The sequence below is a fragment of the Acyrthosiphon pisum genome, chromosome A3 (assembly GCF_005508785.2).
Source record: "Acyrthosiphon pisum isolate AL4f chromosome A3, pea_aphid_22Mar2018_4r6ur, whole genome shotgun sequence".
NCBI lineage: Eukaryota > Metazoa > Arthropoda > Insecta > Hemiptera > Aphididae > Acyrthosiphon > Acyrthosiphon pisum.
In genome coordinates this window covers 36,300,093-36,322,756 of record NC_042496.1, presented here as the reverse complement: position 1 = coordinate 36,322,756, position 22,664 = coordinate 36,300,093, and positions in this window count along the sequence as shown.

The window sequence follows — 22,664 nt, the reverse complement described above, 5'->3', positions numbered from 1 at the left end:
AGACCAGTTAGACATTGTTTAAAATGATGTAATTAAATCAGCAAAATATTCATTGTCATTATTGATTATAGTAATTCATTAAAATGACTAAATATCAATATTGCCGCTAATATGATATACGATATACCTCATAATAGTGTAATGGACAAATTTCACGGTTTGAATATGTAAAACCTGTTGTATATAAATTTACCTAATGACGTGTAATAATTTAAATTTTTAAATTTATATTACATAGTAATAAATATTCGAATATGACAAACAACAATTATTTTTGTATAAACATTTGTACGATATCTACCGAGCACAACTCGTTTAACCTAAAAAAAACATGGGAATCCATAATTTTAATTATTATTATTATTTCGTGTTTGGTACACAACTCGTTTGTAGCCTTACCATTGCGATGATAAACAAACTACGGTTATCTGCGGTTTTGTGGATTTTCCATTATTTTCACGCCATCATCTAAGTCACTTACTTTTCTAGTTTTTTTTACCATAATTATTCGTTATATTAACCACGCGGGTACCTATTAGTATGTTCAGTAGTTAACGTAAACAGAATATTCTGTATTTATTTTTGCAATTCTAAATTTCCAGTTTTGATAAATAATAGCAGATGGTCTAAAAATATTTTTAGAGTCAATGACCAAACCGAAGTTGAAAATCCATAAGCTCGATAGCTGCTAACTATTAATTTTTACTCATTAAAAAATATCCATCATATTAATATGCTCATTGCTTGTATAATATTCTTTAAAATAGTAATGCCTGAACATTTCAAAGTACATTTTTATCATTATATAATTCAAATTAACCCAATTTGAATTAACTGTAAAAGCCATTTATAACGTAGTATAATTATTTGTTGATAAATTCTTCAAGTAATATCCAAAAATGACCTATTAAGTACGTAACCAGGTAACAGTGGCGGGCTGAACTTCAATTTTAAATGAAGCATTTTCATAATTATGTACTTACCACCACCACCACCATCCTATTTTTACTTATAACAAATTCATGATGTTAATGAAATGTGATCAAAAGAGCCAAGAGGTCAGGCTTTAGCATGTAATTCTGCGCCACAGTCACGGGGTGGCACCACCCCCTTTGAAAATTTACGCAACTGCGTCAAAATTGACCACTTCGGCTCTCCACTGCCAGGTAACCTATACATGTACTTATAATTTCTATAATAATATAGCCTCAGAGAAAGCAGTTATTTGATATATCGAGAGAAGTGAACAATTTTTATTTCACTATGATCAGATTTTTAGTTTTTACCATTATCACCGTGAAAAATGCGTAGGTACCCATGAATATTTTTAGCAATTGATCACCGAAGACTTGGGAGTTATTTGTTTCCGTCAAAATGAAAAAGTTTTGATTTTCGTTTTTTCCAAATCTGTTACATCCTAAATTATACTTGGAGAACCATTTAGAATTACCCAAGAGCATCTACGAGATGACGGTTCGACTCCCAAACATTTTTTCACTATTGTTTTTATCTATTGATTTAATTTTTCTTATGCAACTATAATTGTTGAGTCTTAATATGTTATTATTATAATTATAGTTTACAATAGATTTATATAATAATCAATGTTTTTAAAAATGTTTTAGTTGACGTGTTAACTGTTAATTAATCTTTTTAGTTTTTGAATATTTAATTTAAAATTGTTTATTTGTAGAAGTTACATTAGTTTCAACAATTGGAATTAAAATTTAAAAAAAATATATTAGGAAGTACCTATTAGAATACCTACGATTTGTAGAACTGTTTGTTGAAATATGCACAGATTCACAATTATTAGTTGTTCTGTTAAATGAAAAGGGTGGCGGTAAGTAAAAAGTGGTCCTAAATGGGGGGAACTTCTCATATTGCCCCATATAGTCCCCCCCCCCGTATTCCCACTTGATAAACTTTCACTGAAATTAGACCACATCGTGTAAGTAGAAACGTTTTATTATTTACGAAAATATAATGAAATTGTCAGAATATCATAAAATAATAGAACTAGAAACAAAATCAGAATAATTTTGACTAGTGGTTTTCAAATCCATAGAAGAATTTCCATTTCAAATTGTAGAAGAAAATTGAGTTTGTGGAAATGAAGACCAAACATTTTTTCATTTTTGGCTGAAACGATGCACGCTCAAATGTTAACAGTTTAGCATATGCTCAAAATATAACGCAGTATATAATTATTCAGAAGTCAGTATCTCATGTGGTGGAAAAAGGAAAAGGTACGTAAACTTTTTGTGGAAACTTCAAACTTGTACTGTCCTAATCACGACAACGACGTTCTTTGGGCGTGCATCATTTCTATCAACTATTTACACATTAACAGATACCTAAAACATAATAATATATTATATTATATATTCATAAAAAATCATTTAATTGTTGGCATTATTCTGTCCAATGTGCACGGTGTATGAGTTATATATTTACATATTAATATGTAAGCGCATTGAATTCACGGTCGTATCCACTAACCAATACTTTACATAAATAAAACTTTTATTCATTAGCACTTATAAATATTAAATCGGACCGGCTATACGGCATATCAATAAACATTATATTATGTTTATTGATACATATATAGTATGTACGTTTGAAATCTAGTAATGGCGCAGTCAAGTTAAAATATAATTAATAATGTAATATATAATATATGTACATAGTATAAAAACAAACAAAACAACAATTTAAATTTTTCTCGTGTGTTATATAGGTACAAGGAGATTCACTAAGCATGCTCACCCTTTTTTTCTTCAATAATGTAGCTATTAAAAATCTGATATTGGAATTATTAAATATACTTTAAGACCATGTTTTCAAATTATTAGGAATATAGCTTTTTGTATGACTTAAGGAGTGTGCAACAAACTTTTTTTTCAAATAAGAACCCCTTTTTTTACTTTAAATTATTTAGCGGATATTTTTTCTGAAAATGTTGACGTACCTATTAAAATCAAAATTCGAACCACTAGGTATTTACTGAGTTTTTTAACTTTCTTTATCAAGTTTGAAGTTAATGATAATGGGTTTGGAAGATGTGGGATGAAAATAGTATTATGATTTTTATAGTAATAATACGTAGGTAATTATATGTATAATAATATATGAGGATACAGATAGTACATATGGAAGTGGACAGACGGCACTGTCTATCTATATTGTGCATAGGACTTGATGAATGCCGCATCCATAATTTATTTAATATGTTTAATGTGTATTTGTTTGTTTGTTGTATTTGTATATTTACCTATTGCCTTATCATATTTATCACCATAGCTAGAAAAATAGCTAAGCAGTAGGTTGAAGTGTAAATAATGAATAATTTTGAAAATGGGTAAAATTCATTAAAATTACAAGGCCCTCCACCCACAGATGTAAACAAATATCCGCCTATGTGATGACAGGGTTTCCAGAGAACTCAAATAAGCATATTTGGTGTTTACTATGCAACGCATTTTTTCAATTTTATACTAATTAATATATATATATATATATATATATATATAATATATTATAATACTACACGGAAAAAAATTTAATTTACCTATACGCTGGGACATTTATAAAAAATAACTGTTAATGTTTTTTAAAAAAAATTTACTAAAAAACATATTATATGTTTTACTATATTACTATAGGTATTATATCGTTATCTTTTTTTAAATGTTTACTTATTTTAATTACAACATGCATTTAAAGTTTATTATTATTTAGCAAAACATTTTTTGAAGTAATTTGAGTGTATGAGTTATAAGTATTTAAAGTTATGTAAGTATTAAACTTTAAATACATATAATAACTACTAAACTATACTTGCATGAAATTTGATTTTTATAAATGCGATAATACACCGAATAATACTTTGCTAGGTATGGAAAAATAAATTTTAAAAAAACCATGTCATTGTAAATTCATCACTTCACTCGGAATCTAAAATGTAAGATGTCATTGAAAAAAGTAAAAAACTTAAAGTCTCGTTAGAATACATTTTTCCCACGCAACGTTCTTATATGAATACTATAGGTACTAGATATACACACTGAACAACGTAAAACGGAAGAGAGTTGTGTATTACTAACTTAACTTGTTGACTTCTGACGTACATGAATATCCAATGAATCCAACGAAATTCATTCAGGTGTAGAATATAGGTACCTATATTTGTTTTGTGGATACATTCTCAAGTTAAAACTATTTATACATATAATCTGACTGTCAATTGGAATATTTTCGACGAAACGTTATTACGCGCGCGCGTATGCGTACAATATTTAACATGTCCACGCGGAATTGATTATTTCCATACTTACATACTTGAATTTTTCAGGAAATAATGGCCGTAAAACGTTAAGCGAAGAATGAAGAACGTGCAAGAATGCGCTGTACAAATACAGCAACGCATACAAACCAGCCGACCATTTGGGATAGCACGCTATATCATCAACGTATCATCGTACAGGTGGGCGAGTGGGTGACAAATATAAACGAAAGAGCTGAAGAAGCGAATTGAATGATAATTATTGTTAGTACCTACCTAATAATGATCACATCTACTATAGACGAGTTCATTTTCAATTTGTGAGTAATTATAAATTTGGCTACATACCTATGAAAACTGCGATAAAATTATCCTTTTTAAAATGTACATCATGTAATCACTAATATGTGACATAATTACAAATTTATATTATGTAAGCTATGCAATAAAACCTAAAACTTTTTTTGTTTTTTTTTCTATAAATGTCAATCAAATGTTATTCATTGGGCCAAAAAGCTTGAAAATTTAATTCAAGGCTCCAAATATATTGTTACAGTGACAGTTAGGGTAAGGTAAAGTATATTTTAAAGTTTAGATGTGCAAAGTGGAGTGGAGCAGCAGAACCCCACAACATTTTGGTCCACCATTCCGCTCAACTATAAATTTTAAATATGTACTTAGTAGTTGTAAATAATAAACTAAGTATGTCCAAAATTTGATTTCTGTTGGATCCAATTCTGATTCAGAATATGAAATTAAAAACATTTTTTTGTCATTAAAAAAGTAAAAACTTAAAAAACAATAGCGTTAAAAAATTATAAGAAGTACAATTTTTTTCTAAAATGGTTTTTACGACTTAAAATTATGTAATAAAATTAAAGAAATATTCAAAAACGTTTGTGTTTCCTAAAATGTCAAGTGCCTATGTTAAATGCCATCCCCGTATACTTTTCTTCATGTTTGAATATTTTGACAAACACTTTTGGATGATAATGAATTATATATCAAAAAAATATTCCGACGAATATTTTTTAGATCGTATCTTGTCTTACCTAATTTTGTATCAAAGGCTAAAACAGAACATTCTTCTCAAAATGTTCATGCTTATAAACATTTTCAAATGTGTTAAAATAATCAACTTGTATTCACAAATTTATAATATATAATATTGCACATAATAACCAACTACCGGAATGATTTTACAAACGTCTATGTCTAAAATATTGAGTAGATTGTGTTAGAAAGTTACATATTATAATATATTTTCAATAGAAGCAACGCGGACAAAGATCGATAATAATATTCAAACTGGTTTATCGATTTGCTATTGCATACGGAGGTTATGATAATGTATTTGTCTTGTAGGAGCCTACATGATCTTCGCGTAAGGGCTATGTGCTGGATAGGTGTATTTTGTGTACAATATCCTATTGGCTATTAATATTATTATATAATCATAACTTTGATAACAAATATAATAACCACAATTTGTGGTTTACAAATATACCTACAAGCATTTTATGAGTGAAAGATACCTACTTCAATGTGTAAGACGACATTCGATGATGCGTTTAGCGTGTCGAGATGGGGGTTTTTCCTTTTTTTGCGGGCGGGGGAGGATAACGTACCTATAAGGCTTACATAAAATACAATATTATATAAATGTTGATACATATTGAATTATTATAGTTTTTAATACTAAGTGACTAACCTAAAGAGCAAGGATGTCGAACCTTTTAGTATCTCTGAAAAAAAAAATGTATGAAATAAATTTTTTTCTAAGGAGGTTCGTGAAAAACGTAAATCCGGAAAAAGGACTTATAGTCAAATCTATAATACATAAAATATAAAGTTGGCCTAAAAACACTTCGTTTGATTCGTAATTCCACATCAGTATTTTCAGTCAGATAACTAACAATAATATAAAACTGTTCCCTTACCTTATAATTAGTGGTACGTTGTCGGGGTTTTGTATATGCCTTGAGCACTTGAGAAAAAAGTGAAAATAATAAACCTAACATTTTAATTAATGACAATTTACACAATAATGACTATTTTACAAAAACAATGTGCAATACTGACGCAGTTTCAAAAGAAAAAAACGGTGGTTTATTACAAAGTGTGCATTATTAATACGAAAAGCGGAGAAACTGCAACAATTAAAGCCAAAAGGTGAACACAAACATGCAGCAACATGTCGATGCAGCTCAAATAGAAAAAGAACAAATTCGGAAAAATGTAAAATATTAAGAGTGAAAGATACTGACTTAAATTAATATATTAGTTTAATTTTACAGCACAATAAACTGCAAACCTTATGACAATAAAGTATACGTATAAAATATTTTAGATTCTAAGTGGAGAGAAGAATGTATTGATTTTACAATGGTGTGTGATTGGTGTCTGGGGACATTTTTTATAGTAGAAAAAATGATTCGATATTCTTTCTGATCGAAAAGTGGATCTAGTTGGTAATTTAGTATACTTTGGTCTTACTCTACACGTATAGATAACTACTTGAAATCATCACTTAAAATGTTTATATTAGCATTTTCTATAAAATATGGTAGTTTTCAAAACGTTTTGACTCTTTTTGAAATTTTTCTAGACATTTGACATTTTTGTTATTATCTACAGTAATTTGATATCGAGTACCTACCTAAAAATTAATATCAATAATATAATATGATACAGATATTGAGATATTATTATAATATTAAATACAATGTTTTCAGAATAAATTAAATCAACTAACCGTATGTCCGTATTACTAATAGTAAAATAAATAACTAGGTATAGACGTATAGTAGCAATTTAATTAATAGTATATCATATAACATAGGTACTTAGTATTATACAGGTTGACAAATGACCGTCTAGCTCAGAATCGTTTTTCATATTATGTTGCAAGAACATAATTTTCAATTATCATTGAATTTAACACACACATTACAGTGACTTTCTTAATAGCAATATAGAATACAATCAGTACATGAGTCTACCTGTCCACATTGTCAATTTTTTCAGAAAACAAACAACATTTTGAACATTTTTACAAAAGGTTGAAGTGTTATAATAACAGTAAGAATTCAATAAATATTAAATTGTATAATATGATGGATAAGATTAGAATTGATTAAATATTCATGCCAATATCTCAATAATATCATAATTTGCCAGTATGTTAATTTTTAGTCGGTGCGATACAAGGTACGTCCAAATTGTAACTGGTTATTGCACTGAATTTTAGGAAAAAACATTTAACGCAACTAACCAGTAAATAATAATATTATATTTTAATAAGATATCAGGCATGAGGTTAAATCATACATCAATTCATTTATGGTTTCGAATAAAGAAACTACATCTTAAAACAAATATGAGAGTTGAATGTATATTTGTAGCTATTATACAGGTACTCAAAAACCACTTAACCAATTTTGTAAAAGTTTCAAATTTTTCTTGAAGATATCAGAAAAGTTTAAAGAGTAGGTAGTTTGAACCACGTTCGGTTTATAACAAGTGCTATATCCAATATACCACAAACGAATTGTCCATCTTGGTTGAATTCGTCCGCATAGCGACGAAAATTCACCTGTGAACTATGGTAGGTAGGTAACACCAAAACCAAAATTTTCATTTTTTATAACTGGTAAAATTAGGTTATACCTACAACTAAAATTGGATGTTGGTTCATCCGAAGTTAATCTAATAGGTACTATATTGATACAACTTTAATTTAAAATAGTTCAGTCGTTATTATAACTATGGACAAAAGTAGATATAAAACTTAAATAATATTAAGTCATAAGTCACTACTCACTATATTGTGTAAATATGTTTTAATAATAGACATTATACTACAAATATAGACGAATCATGATAGTAGTTGCAGCGGTTTGACTTGAGTGCGCTGCTCTTGGTGAAAATCGAAAATTGCTTGCTCGGCATAAAAACCTATAATAATTTTGCGGTGCTCTGATGAAACGGGTATTTTTTGAAATTAATAGAATTACAATAATAATAATACGCTTTATATATAATATTATAGGTACGTATATGCTCGAGCACCGCAGACTAGGTATTATAGGTATAATAATAATACACCTAATACCGATATACGCGTCATTAAGACACGATGTTTTGATTTTTACAATATATTATTTGAATAATATGACTGGTGGCCATTCGTCCGTAACTAAGTGTGTAATCAATATAACGTTTTATAAACACAACAACATTATTACTGCTGCAGATATTATGCGATAAAACTAAATGTATAAAGGTAGGTACAACTACTGTCCTGTCTATATGCGCGTTCGAGTAATTTTTCGAATATAATATTATTATTTTTTAGAAACGAGTTGGAGACTTGGAGTAACATCGCCATGTACAACGGCCTTGAAATATTCATTGCAATTTACAATGAGTTAATTTGATTTTTAATCTGCTCAGATAAAAAAAAATCATAAAAAGAAAAAGAAAAAACTACAAGATGCATTTTTAAAATCTTTTATGCCCCAAAGTGACCCTTTCGGATAAAAGTTTTGAATAATATATTATTAGATACTTATTATTTGTATGATCATACGAAATATCTTGTAACAATACTATAATAATCCAATATCCAAACTATTTACTGAAATATGACTATTAAAATAAAAAAAACTATTTAAAGACGTATTAAAATAAATACATTCCTAAAACAAAAACTAAAAGTAGTTGGTTGAGTTTTAAAATGTACCTAATGATCAAAAATGTACGAATACTTTAGCATAACATTATACTGTAATATACTAATTGTCTGCTTGTATATAATAATTTATATATATTTTATCATTTCTATTTTATATCAAGGATTAAAACTCAGAAGAAATTACAGGACATAAATAGGTAGGTACCTATAGTTTTTTGTTGTAATTAATATTTAAAAGTATTTATATCGCATTCGAAAATTCAAGAAAACACTTAATTCGCAAGTAATGTAACAAACGATAGATATTTATTTTTATATTATCTGTATACCTATATAATACTATATTAGTACCTACCTACATCACAAAGTTGGTATGCGCGTTTTCGAACATTACGAAATTTCGTAATTAAATTAATTATTCACACACATTATTATGCTAAAACAAGTAGGTAAGCGTATACTATCTTAATTGCTGTTCGAACATGTATACTATAATTATTGTATAATTGTATTATACTATTGTGATAGCAGATACAATAAATATGTATATTTTTTGTCTTTATTTTACGAAAAAATATTTTATGTCGAGTATAAGGCACTTGCCGTTTTCAGTATTATATCAGTAAACCAGATACTATAAAGTAAACGTTAGGTATGGTTTTCAAACATGAATAAATTATGAACTATTGTAGGTACATATTAATATTTTATCGTTGTTGAAGGTTATTGATTATTATCAGGTATCGATTTTCAGGTACAAAGAGTGCAGCTCCAAATAGTTCATCATTCATGTTACCACATTGATTGGATATTAAAAAAGATAAATAAGATACAATGGCAATATGAAATGAGTATATTGCCAGTAAATTTTCAGAAAATCGGTTAAAATGACCGAAAGAACGGTCATTTTTATAGGTACCCCAACATTTTTGCGCAAGTGTAAAAAATGTGGGTACTTAAATATTTAAATGTGTTATTGATTAGGATATAATTAGAAGGAGTAGGTACTCATAAATATTTTTAAAAATAAGATTTATTTTGTCCCTTTGCGCGTATCTAACTCTCAATTCAAGTAATTCAGTTCCAGGCGGGTAGCACTAAAATGGCGCTAAAGTACAAACTTAAATATATGGCAACGTCGCAAGGATACACGCTATTGAAACCTGTTGCAAAAAAATATGTTTCCATCCAATACGTATATAAAAATTTAGATAAGTATCATATACTGTATGCCCTTTAAAACTGGGTACACTCTATAAATTAATTACCTTCATTACTCAGTACCCTACACATATTTTAGAATTCTGTCTGTGGGAGATTAATGATACATTAGTGTCTAGTTTCATGTCCCGCAAACAGAATTCAAAAATATGTATTTTTTTTAGACATTTTAAGCTCAATTTTGGACGAAATTAGATATTTAAACGAAGAAAGTGATTTTATAGTTATTCCGTATTTTATCTAATTCAAAAATATTTCTAGCGTGGACTGGAAATTCTTATGTTATCATTAAATTTTACTATTATACACAATGACTTTTTCAAAAGATTTGGATTAATTTTAATTTTTAACTTATATATTTTAAGCTTTTGGCTATTTATATCCCGAATCTCACACCGTTCTACGGAAAGTTTGTATAGCTGCCATACGCATAATCGTGCCACTTTACCATGACAAAATACCTATTTAGGTATGCTAGAAATTTGAACAAACATGGCAGCTGCTTCTTTCTAATTCATATTATACATATTACCAAAAGATCATATTATGCATTAACATTTTTATAAATATGTTACCACCCGATACCAATCCCCTAAATTAGATATGACAGTTGCCAGACTTGAACAGCCTGACTGCTGACTTGAACTAGGTATTCAGTGCCACCCACGAATCTGCCCCTTCCAAGTTCCAACGCTGATATTACCTATGTGTAATATGACAGGTAATATAATAATTTAAAATATCATAGTGAATTTGGTAACGTAAAATAAATTGATAAATATAATGGAGCAACATAAATATCATATACCTAATAATATGGTGAATGATAATAAATGATTATGAGTAGGTATATGATCATGTTACGAAAAACAATCAAGTGATAATATTAAAATGTTAATCTGCATTATTACAAATATCATAATTAAACTAGTTTTAGTAATAACAACAGTAATTACTATCATAAAATAATTACCTACGTTAATAAATAATAGTGAAAAATAGGATGCCAGTATATTGTTAACATAATTTATACTGGTAATATTAATTATATTATAATGGTAGTCATTGGTAATTAGTAGATTACAAAACTGTAGGATTGTAAAAATGGTTTTTCTCATATTATATTATAGATTAAAAACCCAAACAAAACTGTTGGAATTTGGTTTGAAGAATTTCAAATTTTAAAAAGGATTATGCTTGATTAACATATTTTCTATAGGTTTTAATACAGCTGGCGATTCTTAATATTACAAAAATCGTTATAGTCATGATTAGGGCTCAGTAGTTAAAGGAGCTAAAAGGCAAAATATGTATAGTATTGTAATGTACTTTAAGAATAAATTGTATTCAGATACCTCATAAGTACCTACTCAAATACGTATAACGGGTTCGTAGTAGTAAAAACCTAGCCAGCCCAGTGCCGCAACAATCGTTGTGGCAGCCGGGGAAATGCCCCTATAAAGGGCCGCTAATCGTTGGTTCAGGGAACCCCGACGGCGCCCCGCATCTATTTTAAATTTTTGAATAATTGCATTGTAATCTAGTGTTTAAATCAAATTAAAATATATTAAACAAAAATATTTATTTTTATAATTTATTATTTTATCTAATTTGTTGTCGAAGAACGGAGCCCCTATTTATCCACAATACCTAATATCTATATTTATCTATAAAATTAATATATTATTACATATAGTGTTTTATTGTATTTTTGTTATTGAGTTACTTTTATGTATGGAAAGCTTTAATTAATATTTATAGTAAAAAAAAGAACACTAAAAGTGTAGTTATATTTTAATAACAATACACTGGTCACTGGGTAGTGATCTTTCATATTATATTTTTAGACTTTTTAAAACAAAATCACTATTATTATTTATTTTTGTATAAGTAACCTACTTTTTTTTTTTTTTAAATGCCCTGCGGTTTATTATTATTTAAACGACCCAAATGTCTTAATAAATATGTTTAACAATTATTTATATATATTTTACATACTACTATACTATATATAAATTATATATAATAAGTAACCTATAAAAAAATATTATATACATAGACATCAGGGCCCCATACAATATACATTGAATTTGTCCGGAGCCTCGAGAATACTAATTTGTGACACTGAGTCAGCCTATGATATTATTGTGAATAAAGTAATTTAATAATCTATTTACGTTGAAGTTAGTTTTAAATATTCAATCCTTGGCTATAAGAGTTGAAAATTGTATAAATTTTTAAACTACAAAACAATTTTTAAATTATAAATTTGATACACTTTGTCAAAAATTCGAACTTTGAATGTTTATAAAAAAAAATTATGCCTAGTATTTTTAATGTGTTTCAACTGTTATAGGAACAATACAGGAGCCTTCTTTTAAATTTTCACGTTTTTCGACTCAACAAATACAATTTTATTGACTGTTATAGAAAAAAAAAAATAATGAAAATTTACAATGACCGTAAACTGCTCAAAACGAGTTAAAATATTTTAAAATTTTATCAAGTATGGGAATCGATAAAATAGACATTTGGTGTAAGTTTCAAGTATCTACGGTTATTCGTTTTTGAATTATAATCGCTACATGAGAATTAGTCAAGTATTCAAGTGAATATCCAATGTTCTAAAAATTTAAGCTTCAAACGTTCATAAAAATGTAATTTGACACTCTGGTAGACATTTTTTTTTTTTGATGAAGGTAGACATACTTATGAGGAATTTTGTATTACATTTTCAATTCTTAGATTTATAAAGAAATATTTTTATGAATTTCTAACTCAAAATCATTTATGAATATCGAAAGAAAATTCAGTTATGATAAGTGACAAGATTAACTGAAAATTGTACTATTCAAATAAGGCCCGCTCACGCGATACGAGTTTATCAAATCCGTGTGCCATAACTTTGACAAATAGTTTTTTATTTTACTATATTATTTTACAAAGTAACGGTATTTAAGTAAAAAGTTTAAACAATATTTCTCAAAATTATATTATTAAGTAATCTGTAACTACTTCCTTCTTCATAATTTGACAAATTTTCTTTTTTTATTAAAAAAAATTAAATATAACAAATTTGAATTATAGTAATATATAAAAAAAGAAATAGTGATTATAGATTACATATATTTTGTGATAACAGGAATTTGTGCGAGAATTCATTACAAATGAGGTTAATAATTATAGTTATCGATAACAATAAACATAATATAGTCACCAATGCCGTAATTTGGTCATGTTTGTGGGACTGAAACATTTACTCCCCACACCCACCAAAAAAAAAAATTTGGTTGATTTCATAGAAACCTCTCAGTCCAACTATTGTGATCTGTAATCTGTAAAATTTAAGTATGGTACATGTATAAATACATGCAAACATGAAAATAAATAATTACATACTATTTAATAAAGCTTTAAATGTAGGTACTTTTTTAGTAGATCCGTGGAATATCTGCGTAGACGTAAAATACTCAACATTTTAATCTTTAAAAGATGATAACCTTAAAACTAAGTCCGACCAACTAACTATGACTGCACCATTGTAGGTACTTAACTCATTGAAATATGCGTATTACCGCAAAAATATTCCCAAAAATTGAGCTAAACTGTCTTATTTCAATATATTTGTGCAATATTCAATTAGCAATAGTGATTAGTGTTTATTACGAAGTAATATAATTATCTTATTTAAAGCTACCATAAGGGATTTGGGTTTTTATTTACTGTTTCTATAAAATATACCTACTATATTAGTACCAATACCTAAATAATAAGTACATAATTATGGTTTTCCAGTTCAAAAAAGTCATCGGGGGGGGGGGGGGGGGGATATGACGTAATGATGCCTATGATAGTCACGGATAAATAAACATCAAACATTTTTTTTTGAATGAATGTGCAGAAACCCTTATCATACGCCGCCTTCCACTATTTATTAAAATGTATAATATTAGCAAATTTATGATCTATCACTTAACTTAAATTCGATTTTGAAGCGGCATAGCAGCAATGTTTTCAATCGCAATTGATGATAAGTATTTTAATTTATCAGCTATCTTGTCCGACACTATTTCTTAAATGATTTTTGATTATTTTCAGTTTTCTGAAGAATCTTTCAGCTCCTGCAGAAATTACAGGAATGGTGAAAAATAATAACAACGTCTTAATTACTTATATTATATCATATTCAAGTACTCCAAATTATTTATTATTGTGTATATTATACTATTATTATTCTATTATAGTAGTGATTATGAATGGGTTTAACGCTTTTGATTTGGAACATTTACTACCTATTAGAATTTTTAAAATTGGTAAGCTGTGATTTTTTCTGAATCACGAAAATCAAACGCGAGATGTGTAATAGGTATTTTCCTGTAGTTTTATCCACGTGGAAAATGTCGAAAACTCTTTTGGCCCGTGATACGATAATATTTATAAAATGATTTTGTGAATCAATGATAAGTAGGTAATTATATATGATTTTGAATATTATTTAATCAAGACTCGAAATCGTAAAACGCAAGGTTAACCATATTCTTACACCGCGCCCGTATGAGTATCATAAACACCTTAAAACCATCAACTTCACACTACTTGAACGATCAAAATAAATTATAATCATATAGGTAAAATACTAGCTGCACCTGGCTTCAAAGATTTGCTTTTCTTTATATTTTTATATTTGTAAAAAAATGTATATGCAATATTTTTACTAATAATTAGTTATTTAACTAATATATAAACTTATATATAAACTAATAATTATTACAATACTAATATAATATGAAACAAATGGCAACCATTTAAATAAATAAAAATAAATATTCTTTTTTCGTAAGCTGAAATGTTAAATTTACTTTTTAGCTTCCAATAAGGGTTGAAAAATAAAGCTGTATAGGTACGCCTTAAAAATATCAAGGAATCTATTGATATAACTTTTATGAAAAACGGTGCAGTATTTGTTGAGTCCATTAACTTTGAAAAACCAACACATTTTGTTTTTACTAGTCAGTAATTTATAATTAAGGCGTAGATTCTTAATTGTAATTTCCCAAAAAAACAACGAAAATAGTAAATACATTCTATTAGTATTATTAAATTTACATAATTTAGCGTTAAAGCGATTCATGTAAGTCGTAAATAAAACGACTTAGGTATCTATATGACTATATAATTATACAATAATATGTCAATATACATATAATTGTCCTCGTATAGGTTTACGTAGGTACCTACCTGTACGTGATGAAGATTTCGTTTGTCAGACTATCGTGCAGCTATGCTTTTGTTTGGTACATAGGTAAAACCGTAAAACCATATTTAATAAAAATAATACGACAAAGCAAAGTAAACAACACCAATTTAATTAATTTTTTTTGTTAGTGGTGTAGTGTATTGGTAATAATTTTAATCAAATTTTATCCATGCTTATAAAACATACGCAAAATGTACTGATAGGTATTAACACGTTAAGCACTACAGTGTTTTTCACAAAATATGTATTAACCACCATGAAACCCAATTCTGAGTTTCAACAAATGACCAAAAGTTGGTTTTTAGGTCTCACTAAAATAATTTTCAGCCGATAGGTACCCTTTTATGGGTCTCAATAATCAGTATTTTCTCATCCGATTTAAAATGTACAGTGTTGCCACTTTTAGTAGGTGTTACAAGCTTGCAAATAATATGATAATTCGTTGTTTTTTTTTTTAAATCAATATTTGTTTAAATTGTCATAACTGTATTTCAGTAAGCTAATGAAGAAAACCCGTGGCAGTGAGGACAAAGTTTGACGAGAGTACGAGACCCAATTTTGGGTTTCATGACCATTTTTAAGTTTTACGATGTATGAAATAAAATTTGTAGTGTTTGTAAAGCAATGTTTCAGAAAAATGTATAATTTGCATTTAAATCCGCGCCTATTGTGGAAATATCATATAGATAAATCGGTTTCTGGTTACGTTAACTTACCATAATAAATAATAACGTTCTCTTCGAAAAGATAAATTATAATATTACAATAATTCAACATCGACCACCGTCGAGGTGAACGACGTGAGACCACGTGGAGTGTTCATGGATTCGCAGTCTCCATTCACTAAGGTACTTACTACTGTCCGTATTATTATTTGTTTAGGTGTTACCTACATAATACGCTAATATGAATACAATACATATTTGAATATTTGATCGAATCGATTCTTCGATTAATTATATCGGTTTAATTGTCATACATCAGAATGATGTAATTAAATAATGGTACCTAATTAAAATATTCCAATGCTATAAGAATTATAATAGCTACTTGTGACCTGTGGTGACTTTACTACAGTTTTTTTTTTTTCATTAAAGTATTTCATGTAACACATTTTGAATATTTAGTATACAAAAGTATTTAAAGATCACAGTGCGTTTAAATGTTACGATAAAATGTATTGTTTACCCAATGAATTAAGCAATCCAACATTTTTTACCACATTTTCATGTTTTCCACTAATTATATAGAGCGTTTTGCATCGTATCATTAGTAGGTGTGACACTCGTGTTTTCTTTGTCATGGTAGTCGGTTGGGTATGAGCCACATTTAAAACATTTATAATTATATGAGACGGTATTACATAGTATTCTCAATTTGGCGAGATTGTCGTTTACGCACATATTAATAAAATATTTCTAAAATGTATGACAACTCTATATTCGGGTGGATAAACTTGGGTATAAGTCACAAATAAAAAATGTAAAATTATATAATATGATGGTATATTGTATTATAATATTCTCAACTGGGCGGAGATTTGTTTGTGCACATATTAATATATTTCTAACATTTGTGGACACTCGTTTGCTCACAAAACTGTGAAAACCAATTCTTTAGTTACAGTTTTGGTTGTACAGAGTATACCACCATGGATGGCACTCATGTCTCGATAATTTTAAGCACTTATATTAGCGACAAGTCTCTGGAAGAAACAAGTATTTGAAAATTAGTTTTTGATTAGGTTCGACATTGCGTCATAATCTCTTACAGGAGACAGTGTGCCAGACTGCAACCGGAGTTTTTAATATATGAAAATTACATAAGAATAATCGTTATAACAACGATAACAATAGATGTTTTTAAGCTTAGACGCGTGTTCAATCATTAATATATAGATATAGGTGTCACACGCCGACGAATAATATAAATAATTAAATTTAATAACGTCGTTTTTGTATTCACTGATATTTACGGGGTGGTCCATTTTAACGCAATACTCTCAATATTTCAAAAACACTAACATTTTTGAAAATATTTCTCTTACATTATTTATTTTAAGTCGTTACAAAATAACATTTTTGGAAAAAATGATGTATATTTTTTATCGTTATCGTTTCTTAAATGTTTTACTTTTTTAAGGAACACATGCATTTTTAATTCCTTATTCCAAAGCAGAATTATACTAAATTATGCTAAGTATTTCGATCTATACAAATTAAAGGACTCAAAAAAATTATTCAGCTTTATAAGAAATAAGGAATTAAAAATGCTTGTTGTCTTACTAAAACGATAACGATAAAAATAGTAAAAGTATAATATACTATAGATGTATAGTATAGTATTTTATTGAAAAATTATGTTTTTAACGACTTGAAATAATAAAAAAAGAATATATTTTGAAAAACGTTAATATAGTTTTTGAATTAATTAGTGTCATACGTTAAATTGTATCACCCGGTATATAATATTTATAAAAGCGAAACAATTACGCATCCATAGACGATTCTAAGTAACTTATGAAAAAGTGAACAAGTATATAGGTAATAGGTACCTGAGGTATAATATTCAATATTGGCATCCCAACCGTGCACTCCGTGAACACGATAATAATACCTACATATAATGAAAATATAAACTACGAATTGTGTCGATTAACTATTATAACACTAATATTGATGAATTTTTATCTGTTAAAACAAAACATTCATATATAATAATATCTTTCGTATTTTGTGTTGATAATCATATTTTGTTATTGATCGATGATATTTTCACATCGATCTTCAATCTATCAACGAAATTGTTAATACTATATGGCCGTATAATACACACGCAAAGTAATTAAGTTTAGAAAATATTATTACAATACTTCACTAGTACATGTAAATGTTAGTCTAGCATATATTTTGGGTACAAGACTATATTATTATTTCTTATTAATTACTTCTGCACTACTGTATGCGATAAAGGTGAACAAGAGGTTGTTGAACTGAAGTTAAAGGTATAAGTAATCGTGAATTTCAAAAACAAGTTTGCAGGATCCTAGTTAGGTCAGATAAAAGTAGATATAGTTATTTTTAGACTGAAAAAATCTTTACAGAAAAACTCAATATTTAAACTGATAAATAATGCAACGAATCGAGCAACGAATACATTTTAGCTAATGATTATTAATACTATCAGAAATTTAGATTAAAACAAATTAACAGTTCATAAAATTATTTTCAATTAATTTAAGACGAACGATGATTACTGCTATTATGTACTGTCTATTTGAACATTTTTCTACCATTTTTTTCACGTTTCATCGAATTTTTTATATCCGCTAATGGACATGTTATAACTTATAACTTATAAGGTCACCTTAAATCGTTTCTTAGCTAGAAGGTAGTTCAGTAGTTGCCGTTCCCTTGCGCAAGTAGGAGTCGCGCAGTCACGCGGTCACGCGTAATTAATATTATAATATACCTAGGTAGTTGAATAATTTATTATTAACGGTAGTGTTTGTGCCCGTTTTGTTTGTTTTATTAGTACTTAGCTATACGGTTACTCCTAAAACAGAAGCTTAATTTTCTTTAAAACGTGTATTATAATGTTTAAAGAACAATATAATATATGCGTTTTGCAAAACGTTGGAAAACATATTAACAATAAAAATACAACGATATCGTAGCCATTTTCCATTATAATCATTATATTAATTAATATGTATATGTTATATGCGGTGAAAAAATAATATATTATGTATTAAATAGATGCAATTTGCAACAATAGCAAAATTAAATGGTTTCGATATTGTTGGTTTTATGAAAGTAGAAAATAAATTATAAACTTTCAACTAATATATTGGCTTGGGTTACTTTTCGTCCAAAAATATTTTAACTCAAACAAGTTAATTTTTTTTCCTAACCAATCACGCTTAACATAAACGTCTACTTAGTAGTACCTACCTATACTCAAAACACTAATATACTATACAAAAGTAAAATTTTACTAGCTTCAATTATTATTTTTAATTTTACCATATATAAGCTATTTTACGTAGTTTTCAATACGTTTATAACGTATTATTATTAATTTCGTTTTGCAAATGTATAATATGTCAATACCGACTGCTATTAGTAAAAACATATTATATTATAGATCTACTATATATCTTCCGAATATTATTTTTGAAGTCCTCTTTAATATTATCTCTGTCTTTAAATATAGGTATTATCTAGGGCCCAGGTACATTATTTTAATTACATTTATGCTTTAAAAATGTTATCAATTCTTAAACAAAACAATAAAAAATCTATATAAAAGGTCTTAAAACAATGAAATTTTACTCGATAATCCTAAGGAATTAAAAATGCATATCAATTAATTAAAAAGTTAATTTTAATCGACTAGTTAGTTAATCTTCTAATTAACTTAAGAACTTAACTAGTTTAATCAATTGTTGAAATAACCTATATTTTATTTCATTTGTTTTAATAAAATGTTAAATAGTAACCTACCAACCAACCTACTTTTGACCGGGGTTGACTTGCATCAAACATATTTTTTAAACAAATTAAAAAGCTAATAATTACCTTCCTATTTCAACAGTCAATTAATTTAGCTACTTAGGTTCTTAAACTAATTAAAAGATGAACTAACTAGTTAAGTTACTTTTTAATTTGATAGTGTCCTGTATTTTTGATTCATTAGGAACATTGGGTAAATTTCTATTGTATTAAGACCTTTTATAGATTTTTTTATTATTTTGGAAGTTTAAATTCTATTGTCAATCAAGTTAAATTAAAATGATTTTGAAATTTTTGGTTTTAATGAATTTATACATTATTTAATTACTGCACACGTGGTTTTATATACAAATAATATTAAAAACTATAATTGTTGTCATGTTTCTTGATAAAACAATTTTATATAAACAGAAAATACTACAGATAAAACCACAAAATAGTATCTGTGTGATCCGCGTACTAACTAAAAAGTAGATAAACTTTTTTCAAACCAAGTTAAATTAATATTTATTTCCATAATATTATCTTTAAACTTAGCGAGAGTTAAATTTATTATTTGTTTACTATTAAATTCTGAATTAACGATATTGTGTTCACTTAACTCAATTTAACATTTTAACTGGAGTTAATTATGTTTTGTAGGTATTTAACTTACCCACCTTTTCAAAGAATATCTTATATTAATATTGTGACTTACATAGTTACGTTAAGCGTTCGCAAACTGCTATTATATGTCTATATATTATTACAAGTTATTGTCATAACCTGTAGCAGGGCAATAATACAACGATTACCGATAAACGTACCTACACATAAAAGACAAATCTTAACGATCGCGAACATCTGCGCCGGTGCTCCAATTAAACGAGAATAATATTGGATTAAAATCAAAATATTATTATGACCAATTATCCAAGTAATATTCAAGGTCACGCGTTGTTACCCCTCTCTTATAATATCATTATAATACTTGTCCGGCCTTTCCCCCCTTTTTTTTCGTTACTGTTTGTAGGTCAGCTTATTCAAATCAACGGATATGAATCAAATTGACGGCGAGGTGACCATATTATCATATAACATATTGATATCATATTCTAATATTCTATACAAATATTATAAAGGTGAAGAGTTTGTATATGTTTGGACGGAGCTCAATCTCAGAAACGACTGGATCGATTACAATAAAAGTTATAGCAATAGATTCCTAAGATTTTTAGCTAATTTTTTACATCCTTATAGATTGCCAGCTATGGTGGCTCACACACGAATTTCGTCTTGGCTCACGAAAATTGAATCATTTTTGATTTTTTATTAATAGGAAACCTAGCTATTGCACATAAGTTTAATGGTTAGAGAAATTAAATTAAAAAAAAATTGGTATACATAGTGATTTACCAAGCATTCTCTCCACCTTTTTTTTCTTAAAAAATACAGTTAGGTATTTGAAATTTGATTTTTGGAATTATTAAATAAATTTACAGACCAAATTCTAGAGGATTTTATGCTACTTATTTAGTGGAGATACAAATTTCCGGTTTTCAAACGAGAACCTCCATTTTCTGCTGTAAATTATTTAGTGGATAATTTTGACGTACCAAAATAAAATTTCAACTAATACATTTTTAGAAATTTAACTTTGTGTAAGTTAACATTTATAGTTTGTAAAAATAGTTCAAGTGTAATAAACACTAGGTATATTATAGTATATAATATAATATTGAATAATACAATTATTTTATATTTTTGTACAACCAACTATAAGGACAATTATCCTTAGTATAAATATTTTAATAACTGAAAACTACCCGTTTGAATTTTAAATTAAGTAAATTAATTTAAAAAAATCATTCACTGAAAAATTTATGTGAAAATGGGTGTTCTCAGTTGAAAAAAAGAAGCTTGTATCTAACTAGCCTAAATATAAAAAAAAATTTTAAATATGGTCTTTTATAGTTATTGATATAAAAATTCTAAAAATCAGAATTTGAAAAATTCATAATTAAATGAAAAAATTGAGGCGTACATGCTTGGTTAACCACCCTTTGGACTATTTTTTTTAAATATAATAAAATAATATAAAATGTATTGTTCGTTATTCAAATGTGGAACAATAAAGGAAATGTTTCCTATGATCTATAGCTTTAAAGCGTTCACTCAAAAACTACTTGATAATTTTTACGAAAGTTTCAGAGATATATAAGGAAAGTTTAGAGAGAAGTTTTTGGGTGGATTGTCCGTTTCGGTTAAATCAGTTCACAAATCACAAAATGAGATACACCGACGCCGATTTGCCTGTGGACCGATAGGTACGCTAAGTCCAAGATACCACCGTAATTTAAATTTGCTATTTTTCCAATGAATAGAATATATAGGTACATATATAGATACAATGTACAATGTGCATACTATACTCGCAGGGATGGTCAAACTTTTTTTGAAAAAAGATCTACTAAGGGTATATTTTTTCTCTTAGGATCGAATAATGTGAATAATATATTTTATATTAATAATAGACATGCTTATATAAATAATAAAATAAAAGTGTAAAGTTATCTAAAATGAGTGTTTCACATTGAATTTCTAAATAATTTAAAAATGTATTAACATTAAACTGTTGATGTAAAAGGGTGTCATGGCCAGTTAATTATAATCTAATTATAATATCGGTAATATTCGCTAACTGCTAAA